This window comes from Nomascus leucogenys, chromosome 8 (assembly GCF_006542625.1).
Source record: "Nomascus leucogenys isolate Asia chromosome 8, Asia_NLE_v1, whole genome shotgun sequence".
Classification (NCBI taxonomy): domain Eukaryota; kingdom Metazoa; phylum Chordata; class Mammalia; order Primates; family Hylobatidae; genus Nomascus; species Nomascus leucogenys.
In genome coordinates this window covers 69,367,056-69,379,313 of record NC_044388.1, presented here as the reverse complement: position 1 = coordinate 69,379,313, position 12,258 = coordinate 69,367,056, and the positions used below count along the sequence as shown (strand labels likewise).

The 12,258-nt window shown below is 39.2% G+C and overlaps 1 protein-coding gene across 2 annotated transcripts in view; it reads right to left on the bottom strand.

Moving 5' to 3' along the window:
- CDKAL1 (CDK5 regulatory subunit associated protein 1 like 1) overlaps positions 1–12,258 on the bottom strand; it is a 700,650-nt gene that overhangs the window by 277,982 nt on the left and 410,410 nt on the right. The gene's annotated exons all lie outside the window — the stretch shown is intronic.

Genomic DNA, 12,258 nt, shown 5'->3' with positions numbered 1-12,258 from the left:
TCAAAAGTCCAGAGGAAATACTTTGGGATCCCCCTCATGTTATTTAAAATGAATAAAACAGAGTTAGCAAGAGCTATTCAGGCTTTCATGGCACACAGAACTTTTCTCAATCCATATTCAATGAAATGATCAACCTATTTTAAAAGGCCAAATGATTAACAAGGCTAAAACAAACAATGAAGTGAGCCTGTGAAATTTGTTCACGCTCAAGTGGTTTGTTGCTTCTGAAGAACCTCAGCACACACACAGGCACACAAACTGAAGACTTTAGCCTGAACCAAAGTATAAGTTTCTAGAAAGTGTCTTAAAATTATAATTTTAAATTATTTTTAGTTGACAGAACAGAAGAGTTTCAAAAATACATTTAAATATTCCTAGCCAAGAGAGACAACAAATAAAACACATGGCTTTTATGTGAACGTGGACTTAAAACTTACAGAATAAGAAAGCATAAAATAAAGATCTTCGCTCCTCTTAATATGTTCCAAGAGGTAGAAAAAAACACAGCAAAAAGATTTCCAATCGCTATTCTTTCCTTTAGCATAAGAAATATAATTATTTTAGCAAAAAGCTAAACCATATGAAAACATTTTCACTTTTTCCTGCCTGTCTATCTTTCTGAGACATACACATCCTCACCCACACCCACACAACATGGAAAATACAAGGATAGAAATAAGATTTTAGTTTTCCCAAATTAAAGAATCAATAACTTAGCATTGAGAACAGAATACATAGAAAAAAGAGCACTTAAAAAGCTTTTTAAAAAATAAAAAGCTCAATACATTTTAAAAGCTGAAGATATTTTTAGCATCTGAAAATTAGTAGTATTATGGATATATGGGTTTTCATAGTTTAAATTAAATACCTAGTTCCAGAAATAATAAACCTTTGCTTAATCTTAATCATTTAATAAAAAGCTTCATCCTCCAAAGAAACAGTCTGGCATGTCCATAGGCTATTTTTAGAAGCGTATAATTTTATAAATATTCTCTGTACATGGAATAAATCTTTTTCTATTTAAAAAGTGGACTGAAATTAGTGGTATCATCTTTAATATTACATCTGCCATTAGGCACTGGACTCATACAATCTTTTTTTTAACAAAATCTTATCACAAAATACACTCCAGGAAAAGAGATGGCTAAGTAACAACATAAACAGATTTTAAAACATTCTGAAAGAGGTTATAAAAACAGGACATTATCCATGATTTTCCAGTTACTGGCATTTGAGCAACACAATATGAATATTTTAAAATGAACAGAATAATTTTAATTTATAATTTTTCCATCCAAATGGTTCCATGTTATGCCTTATGTAGAGAGTGCGGGTTCCTGGAACAGTGCCTTGCTGTTGCTAGATGAATATAGAAGGGGAAAAATCGCTATGAATAGGAATGGAAACAGCATCCACGGAGAAACAGCAGCCAGCTCTTCAAGCTGCATAGGTGGGGACCAATAGCCCCCTGGTGGGCTGAAACCTCAAATTAAATCACATAAAGAGGAAGCAGCTGTAACACTAAATCAGCAACAACAGGAACAATGGTCTTAATGTCTCCAAGATCAAGGCTGCTAAAATACTCTATATAATAGCAACCGGGTTTAAAACACAATGGAACGAAAGAGCATGAGCAAAATGAAACCCTTGGACTCGAGGAGAATTTTGCTTTGCCAATTCAATTCAAAAATCTGTCAAAGATGATCTTGTTCTTAGTCAACATGAGAAAGTTCAGCTTTTGTAAGGGTGTATTTCAAGCATGAATCCTAATGAGAATGGATCTCTCAAATAGGATATGGAAGTCATTACATACTAAAAGTGACGCTAAATGTGGAATCCCCATGCCTGACATCCTTTTCCCTGGAAAGTCTCCTGATTAGTCATAGCACAGGCAGTTCCTGCCAGGCCACGCTTGCATATGAAGTCACCAGAGCACCTGAGGGCTTCAGTAGTCACTAATGGACACACACTGGGACACATGCTTATATCTGCACACTTAATTGGCTAGACTTACGGACAGAAGTGCTTGCCTAAACAGCTTCATTTCTTAAGGACTTCAGTTATGAGCTTTATTTCTATGCACATAGAGTTCTCAATTTATGCAAACATTTATTTGGCCCTTAATGTGTGCCCTTCAGCTCTTCCAGCTCACGACAGATATGGATTCACCATTAAACTGGCAATTAGCTAAGAGCTGGCAAGGGGACACTGACTAACGTTCCGGACCCTTCGCATCCATCCCTATTGGTGGTGGGGATACAATGGGACAGTCTTCAAGAACACAGCCTTAGACCAAAATGAAGGGCCTGCTGGGCTGGCTTAAAATAGACACAATGGCAGGTTCAGTAAGATAGTCCCAGTCTGCACTATAACTTGGAATTTGGTAAGTATATGTCAGGAAAATAAACACATGAAAATGAAAAAGAGGGGGCCGGGCGCAGTGGCTCACGCCTGTAATCCCAGCACCTTGGGAGGCCAAGGGGGGCAGATCACGAGGTCAGGAGATCGAGATCATCCTGGCTAACACAGTGAAACCCCGTCTCTACTAAAAATACAAAAAATTAGCCAGGAGTGGTGGTGGGCGCCTGTAGTCCCAGTTACTCGGGAGGCTGAGGCAGCAGAATGGTGTGAATCCGGGAGGCGGAGCTTACAGTGAGCCGAGGTCGCACCACTGCACTCCAGCTTGGGTGACAGAGCGAGACTCCGTCTCAAAGAAAATGAAAAAGAGATGAAAGCAGGAATAACTAAGATAAGAGAAGTGAATGCCCATTAAAAACTTCCATGCCTGTAAAAACAAATATATGCAAAAAAAGAAAGTGGTGGGGTAAGAAAGTAGGAGACAGAAATTAGGGGTTTTTTTAAGCATCCAAGGGAAGATTTTACTTTTTTCTAAAATTGTTCATCTACCTGACTTGTGTTCGTTTTCCCAAAAATTGTTCAGTCTACCCGACTTTTTAAATGAACATTATGTTCATCAGATCGTCCACCATCCTTTTGATGCATTAATTTTGGTAAAAGGAAAAGCAAATACTGGGAAGAATGAAATGCACTGTACAGGAAAAAAGCCTTAAGTTTAGTTATGAGATTCCATTATCATCTTACCCAGGCAATTACAGACCAGCCTGTAGATGAAACACAAGCCATTTTTCCCTGAATAAAGAGCAACCCCAACAGCTAAATTCCCATCTCTGCTCCACAGCAATTTGAGATGACAGGAGACGGAAGTAGAAGGCCTAAAAGTTTGATAATAAGAGAAGGATAATATCCTCAATAAAATAGTCTCACCACAAAGAAAATCCTCTTTGAAAAATCAAACTTTGCCAAAATTCAATTTCAAAAGATTATGGCTCACTATAACTATGTATGAGCTTCACTGTAATAAATTAAAATATGGGTGAAGACTGATTTTATCTGGTCAAGAAGTAGCATTTCTCTAGTAGTTCCTGCTTTATCTTCGAGGAAAATTTCCAAGATAAGTTGTTTCAATTATTCATGAGTAGTCTCTAAAAATAACTACAAACATACAAAAACTGTAAATCATTATTATGGGGATCAGTAGTTAAAGAGCACTGGATGGCAGGGAAACCTACATCAAGTACACATCATTTAAAAATCCTTGGAAAATCTGCTAACTCTACCTCCCACTACCCGGTGTGTGCTGTCCACTCCCCATCCTTTCTTTTTTTTTTTTTTTTTCCTGAGACTGTTTCACTCTGTCACCCAGGCTAGAGTGCAGTGGCACGATCTCAGTTCACTGTAACCTCCGCCTCCGAGGTTCAAGTGATTCTCCTACCTCAGCCTCCTGAGTAGCTGGGATTACAGGTGCACACCACCATGCCATGCCCAGCTAAGTTTTGTATTTTTAGTAAAGATGGGGTTTCACCATGTGGCCAGGCTAGTCTCCAACTGCTGACCTCAGGTGATCCGCCCACCTCAGCCTCCCAAAGTGCTGGGATTACAGGCATGAGCCACTGCACCTGGCCCCTCCCCCGTCTTTTGTTCTCCATTCCTATCCTTTGTTTTTTCTTCTCAATTTTATCCTTGAGTCTTTCTCCACCATCCAGTTCCAGCCTGTATTCTCCCACTAAGGAAAATACATTAAACATATATTATTTGTTATATTTATTTAATATGCATTAAATTACCAGCTTTTACTACCTGCTGTTTCTTTTAAGGGTCACAGTGCATATTAGATTTTTAGGGGTTCTTTCTTCTTAAAAAATAATCTTAGAAAATTCAGAAATTAGGCTGGGTGTGGTGGCTCACGCCTGTAATCCCAGCACTTTGGGAGGCCAAGGCGGGCGGATCACCTGAGGTCGGGAGTTCCAGACCAGCCTGACCAACATGGAGAAACTCTGTCTCTACTAAAAATACAAAATTAGCCGGGTGTGGTGGCACATGCCTGTAATCCCAGCTACTCAGGAGGCTGAGGCAGGAGAATCACTTGAACCCGGGAGGCAGAGGTTGAATTACCTGTAGTTCCCGGGGGAAGTCACTATATGCTTTATGCCCATGCTGTTTCCTCTACCTAAAATGACCTCTACTCTTCTTTGCATAAAAAATACCTCTTTGAGGCCGGGCGCTTGTGCCTGTCATCCTAGCACTTTAGGAGGCTGAGACAAGCAGATCACTTGAGGTCAGGAGTTCAAGACAAGCCTGGACAACATGGTGAAACCTCGTCTTTACTAAAAATACAAAAATTAGCCAGGCACAGTGGTGCATGCCTGTAGTCTCAGCTACTTGGGAGGCTGAGACAGGCGGATTGCTTGAACCTGGGAGGTGGGGGATGCAGTAAACTGAGATGGCACCACTCCACTCCAGGCTGGGAGACGGCATGAGACTCCATCTCAAGAAATACTTCTTCAGAAAACTTTCGTGACCACTGAGAATAATTTACACACTCTTCTCCTGTGCTTTCAACCCTCTTGTACATAATCCTGTTAATACAATGTGTTACAATTATTGGTTTGTCTTCCCTGAGAGAAAAGAAGCATTTCCCAGGCAGAGCTGCAAAAATCTAAAACACATATGCCTAGGACCTATCATAATGCCTAGCAAACAGCAGAGCCTCAATACATTTTGGTTCCATCAATCAACATATTTGATGGGATCGCTTTCAGTAAAAAAAAAAAGAGATGCACAGATTAAATATATTTCAGCTAACATTTGAAAAGCACCTCCTTCTATACAGACACATAAATATACACACATACATATAAACACACATATACAAACACACACACATACAGAGATTGTGCACAAAAGTGGAGGAGGTTATGTATTAGGCAATGAGGAAATACCAAAATGAATATTCTTTGGACAATATGGAAATGCAGCTTGAATGTTGCAAAGTTTCTTGCATAGTCTCTTAACTTCTACACAAGATTAGCAGTCTCGCTTAGGGTTCCCTATTACCCTACAACAACAGCTGGCCAGCAAAGCAACTGAATGCAACCAGCTTTTCACTTACAGGTATGATTTTCTTTTTAGTTACAAAGAAGTTCAGATAGATCAATCCTCAGAAAACAAACTTTAACATTATTTTTTATTGCCTTAATAACGAGAGTTAACAAAGAGATGGTACTTCCAGACCTTACTGATATCTGTAATTATACTGGTTATAGAAAAAATTTGTTGGCATAAATTGATAATGCTGTTGCTAAACAAAAACAACTTGTTTATTTCTTTCAAAAGGTCACAATCAGAAAGAATATTGTTTATTTCCATACTTCTGCAGGAATTTGGAAATAATGGAAAGTTCAAAACAAACTAAATACCATAAAAGGATGATATACTTTCTGAAAACAAGGCATCTGACTCCCCAGTCTCCAAAATCTGTAATAAGCCTCAATGAAGCAGATTAAGTTTATCCTCTTAATACCACAGTATGTTATGCTCCATATATGGGCATTTTTAATACCCCTAGAGAAAATATAGACAGCAGTGTCTATGAACAGGTCCTCTTGTGTTTCAGCAGGATGTGGAGAGAGGCGTAATTCTATCTTTAAAAATCACAACAGGCTCAACCGCTAGCAGTCCAAACATTATGGATACACAAAGGAGGAGGAAGAGGAAAGAAGAAAATCATTAGATGCCTGCAATGCAGTACGTTGTTCTCAGAAGATATTACTAATCAGTTGATAATGATGATAAAAACTTATCTAGATTTCAAGACTAACAAAGAGCTACAGAATAGTTTAGAAGGTAAAGAAAAGTAAAAAAGCAAAGGATTTTTCATTATTTCAGCCACTGAGCTCAATTATGGAATGAAGAACAAATAAAAGTTCAGATTTTTAAAGGACAGAATTTTTATGACTAATGTTTTGGTCCTAAAGGTCTTTCCCTTTGGGCCAGGCATAGCAGCTCATTCCTGTAATCCCAGCTCTTTGGGAGGCCAAGGCAGAAAGGATTCCCTTAGGCAAGGAGTTCGAGACCAGCCTGGGCAACAGAGCAAGACCCTATCTCTACAAAAACTAAAAAAATTAGTTGGGCATGGTAGTGTGCACCTGTAGTTCTAGCTATTTGGGAGGCTCAGGCAGGAGGATCACTAGATCCCAGGAGTCGAGGTTACGGTGAGCTATGATTGCACCACTGCACTAGAGCCAGGGCAACAGAGTAAGACCTTGTTTCTTTAAAAAAAAAAAAAAAAAGGTGACCTTCACTCAAGGTACAGTCAAACAGAACTGAAATTCTGTAGTTAAAATTAGAAAATTTTGTCTTTAAAACTTATACAAGTACAGATGATGCCTGACTTACAATGGCTCGACTTAGGATTTTTCAGCTATATGACGATGTGAAAGCGATATGCATTCAGTAGAAAGAATACTTCCAGTAAACATACAACCATTCTGTTTTTCATTTTCAATACAGTATTCAACACATTGCATGAGATATTCAACACTATATTATAAAATAGGCTTTGTATTAGATGATTTTGCCCAACTGTAGGCTAATAAAAGTGTTCTGAGCATGTTTAAGGTAGGCTAGGCTAAGCTATGATGATCAGTAGGTTGGGTGTATGAAATGCTTTTTCTTTTTCTTTTCTTTCTTTTTTTGTTTTGTTTTGTTTTGTTTTGAAGACAGGGTCTTACTCTGTCACCAAGGCTGCAATGCAGTGGTGTGATCATGGGTCACTGCGGCCTTGACCTCCTGGACTCAAGTGATCTTGCCATCTCAGCCTCCCAGGCAGCTGGGACTACAGGTACATGGCACCACACCTGGCAAATTTTTGTATTTTTTGTAGAGACAGGGTTTCACCATGTTGCCTAGGCTGGTCTCAAATTCCTGGACTCAAAAAATCTGCCCTCCCTGGCCTCCCAAAATGCTGGGATTACAGGTGTGAGCCAATGCGCCTGGCGTTTAAATGCATTTTCAACTTATATTTTCAACGTACAATGGGTTTACTGGGATGTGACCCCATCCCAAGTCGAGGAGCATCTGTACTTAAACAGCAAATAGAGTTTTCTATTTTCTGTTATATTATTATATGTTTGGTTTGAAGGTATATCAGGTATATAGTTTAGGTGTCCTCATACAAATAAAACATCATTCATTGATTCATTCATTCATTGACTCCTTGTAACAAGTAATTGTTGAATACCTATTATGTACCAGATACTGTTCTAAAGCTTAGAGATAAGGTCTCTGCCCACATGAAATCTATTCAAGTGAAACAGACAATAAACTAAGAGATAAAGAACAGATTGTCAAGTAAAAACGAGTGCTAATAAAAATTTTAAAAGCAAGATAAAAGGTATGGATGATGAGGCCAGTTGCAGTGGTTTATGCCTGTAATCCCAGCACTCTGGGAGGCTGAGGCGGGCAGATCACCTGAGGTCAGGAGTTCGAGACCAGCCTGACCGACATGGAGAAACCCCCGTCTCTACTAAAAACAGAAAATTAGCTGGGCATGGTGGCGCATGGCTGTAATCCCAGCTACTTGGGAGGCTGAGGCAGAAGAATCACTTGAACCCGGGAGGCGGAGGTTGCAGTGAGCCGAGATTGCCCCATTGCACTCCAGCCCGGGCAACAAGAGTGAAACTCCATCTCAAAAAAAAAAAGGTATGGATTATGGTACTGGATTACATCCCAGTAAGTCCACTGTAAGTTGAAAATGCATTTAAAGGCCAGCCACATTGGCTCACACTTGTAATCCCAGCATTTTGGGAGGCCAAGGAGGGCAGATTTTTTGAGTCCAGGATGATGAAGTGATTGGGAAAAGACACTTATTTTTGATAGGGAATAGTTGAAGAAGACTCACAATGAGACAAAACCTGAATGAATCAAGGTAGTAAGCCATGTAGATTAGCTATCTAAAGGAAGAGCCCTTGAAGCAGAGGGAATATAAGTGCAAAGACACAGTATGAGTATGCCTGCAGTTCCCAAGGAACCACAAAGAGGTCAGTGTGGTTAGAATGAAGTGAGTGAGGGTTTTGTGGTGAGAAAGAATTGTACAATGGGAGCCAGTATTAATGGAAGTTGTTATAAGGGGCTCAAGCTCACAGGGCAGGGCTGAGAGAGCAAAGATGACATGTTGATAAACAATGCACTGTCATAGCCAATAATTATGCAATATGTATATTATACTTGCCAGTAAAGCTCTCAATAACTTCACTTTAAGATATTCTCATACTTATGCTCATGAAAACTGAATGCAGTTTCAAAATTCTCAAATCACTAGATATGTTGTATAAGAAGGGGGAGGAAAAAAATAACAGATAATGTAACTGTCCAGTCTTTCTGAACAAAATTAATTTCATTCATTCTTTATATGGAGGGGAAATGTATTATTATAATTGACCAAAATACACAAAACAACACTCACAAATGTAAATAGAAACACATAAAAGGAACCCAGACCAGTAACAATGTACGGTTTTTAGTTGGTCTCACCTAGAGGGAAAGGAAGTGGTGCTTGTCTTTTATCTCTTTTCTTTCCTTATTTCTTTGCATCCAACAGAGCCTAAATACTACTACTGGGGCCCAGCTTCTCACTTAGCATTATTTAAGTTGAAATCCAGCAAACAAACCAATACTTGCCACAAACTCAGAGTCTTAACATTTGAACCACCGCTTTGGCTTCAGAAGATAGGACAAATAAGGATATGTGAAATAGGGCCTCTATGAGGTAGGAAAAGGAATAGAAAAATAGGCTCACCTTCAAGAACCTTCTACCCAAAAACCTGGAAACTATAATTATAAATACAATAATTTGGATCACTTTATTCTTTTGAACTACAGGTAAATATTCCTTTATCCAAAATGCTTGGGACCAGAGGGGTTTTAGATTTCAGATTTTTTTCAAATTCTGGAAAATCTGCATCATATGTACTAGCTAAACATCCCTAATCTGAAAATCCAAAATCCAAAGTGCTCCAATGAGCATTTCCTTTGAGTGTCATGTTGGCACTCAAAAAGTTTCAGATTTTAGAGCATTTTGGATTTTGGATTTTTGGATTAGGGATACTCAAAAGGGGTTAGTTAAAATAGCCTTATGTGCCTTTTACAGGTTGGATGTAGGAGATGAGAAGACACTTATGTTCTTAAGTAAAAAGGTTGTTGTGTGTGTGTGTCTGTGTGCACATATGCACTGTTTCTAGATAATAAAAGAATAAAGTGCAATTCTAGGACAAAGAAATATTGTTTAAAAGCTTTAAGAAGCAGCTAGTGATTCAGCCCTGAGGAAAGAAAGAATAGTCAGAACAGGAAGGTCTGACAGATATACCAGTTAGCAAGAATTTAATAACCAGCTACTTCTTCAATTTAAAATTTCTAAGGACAAAACACTACAAACATTTGCAGGTAATATCAACAAAAGGTAATTTTAATACTATTATAATAACATATATATCAATAACCAGTTCTATAACTTGACCAAAACTATGCCAATCAACATGATAACTACCAACATGTCTGCTTCTATAGAGGAATATGTAATATCCAGCACAAACTGTTGACTCTGACTGTACTGATGATAACAAACATTAATTAAAAGGACAGGCCAGGCACAGTGGCCCATGCCTATAATCCCAGCACTTTGGGAGGCTGTGGCGAGTGGATCACTTGAGGTCAGGACTTCAAGACCAGCCTGGCCAATATGGAAACCCTGTCTCTACTAAAAATACAAAAATTAACACAGCATGATGATGCACCCCCGTAATCCCAGCTACTTGGGAGGCTGAGGAAGGAGAATCGCTTGAACCGGGAGGTGGAGGTTGCAGTGAGCTGAGATCATGCCACTGCCCTCCAGCTGGGCAACAGAGTGAGACTCCGTCTCAAAAAGGATATATTGTGAGGACTTCCACTTCTACACATGAAGGATTAACTGTTATAGAAATTACCCTACTACTGTAAACAACTAGAAAAATTGACACAATATATGAGACAACAATAATTGGACGAGGAACAACACAGTGAAGGAGTGTGATTCTTGACAGAAACAAAGGAGATGAGCAATATGAGTTCCCATATTACTATCTGGAGGCATTTTCCAGGCCACGGTACAGACAGGTAGGAAAACAAACAGAGCCCAGTGATCTTTCTGAGTTGAAGAGACAGAGGTTGGAGTTTGGAAGGTTATAATTGATAGGATTAAATATTATAGAGGAGAGAACTGCATATGGAGACGGAGCTCCAAAAATCAGAAGAGGGCTCCCTTCAAGTCTCTGGCTGAGTAATGATGTGGGCTAAACTATTGACTACGGTTATTTATTTATATATTTGGAGACAGAATCTCACTATTTTGCCCAGGCTGGGCTCGCACTGTTAATCCTCCTGCCTTAAGCCTTCTGAGTACTGGGACAACAGACATGCATCATTGAGTCTGGCTCAGTGTGGTTATGACCAGGAGAGAAAAAAAAAAAAAAATCAATAGGAACACAGTCAGAAATGACAAACATGATGGAATTAGCAGACAAGGACATAAAAACAGCTATTGTACAAGTGGTCTATGCATTTAAAAAAATATGAACATGATAAAAAAAACAAAAGAAGATATTTGAAAAGATCCTAGTGGAACTTCTAGAGAGGAACTTGAAGACCTAGTAGTAACAGAAACTACCCAAAATGAAATGAAGAGAAATAAAACATTCATAATAAAAATGAAAGGAACAGAACCACACCAAGCACACTAACACATGAGTAGAGTCCCTACAATATGGCTAAATTTTCCCCAAATTTGGCAAAAACTATAAACCACAGATTCAATAAATTCAATAAACCTTCAACAAAATAAACAAAAGAAGCCACATCAAAGTACACAAATTACTTTTTTTATTTTTATTTATTTATTTATTTATTTTAGAAAAAACAAGGTAATGAGAAAATCTTAAAAGCAACTAGGCTGAAACCCTGTCTCTACTAAAAATACAAAAAATTAGCCGGGCGTGGTGGCGGGCGCCTGTAGTCCCAGCTACTCAGAGAGGCTGAGGCAGGAGAATGGCGTGAACCCGGGGGGCGGAGCTTGCAGTGAGCCAAGATTGCGCCACTGCACTCCAGCCTGGGCGACAGAGCGAGACTCCGTCTCAAAAAAAAAAAAAAAAAAAAGCAACTAGGGGCTGGAAGCAATATTGTACACAAGAACAAAGAAAAGAGTGACAGACAACTTCTTGTCAGAAACGACGCAAGCCAGAGTGTAATGGAGACATAACCTCCATAACCTCAAAGGACTGAAACATTCTTAACCTAGATTTCTGTTGACTTTTCAGACAAAGCTGAGTGAACTCAATACCAGCAGATCTCTACTCCAAAGACTAATAAAGAAAGATCTTTAAACAGGAGAGAAATAATACTAGATAAAAAGCACAGTACCAGATGATACACAAAGAAAAGAATTGGACCAGAAATGGCAAACGTGTGGGTATATATAAAATATAATTTTTAATCTTTTTTTTTTTTTTTTTTGGAGACAGTCTTGCTCTGTTGCCAGGCTGGAGTGCAGTGGCGTGATCTCCACTCACGGCAACCTCTGACTTCATGGTTCAAGCGATTCTCCTGCCTCAGCCTCCCAAGTAGCTGGGATTACAGGCACACGCCACCATGCCCAGCTAATTTTTGTATTTTTAGTAGAGACAGGGTTTCACCATGTTGGACAGGATGGTCTCGATCTTCTGACCTTGTGATCTGCCTGCCTTGGCCTCCCAAAGTGCTGGGATTACAGGCATGAGCCACCGTTAAAATATAATTGTTCAGCTGGGCGTGGTAGCTCATGCCTGTAATCCCAGCACTTTGGGAGGCCAAGGCAGGCGGATCACCTGAGGT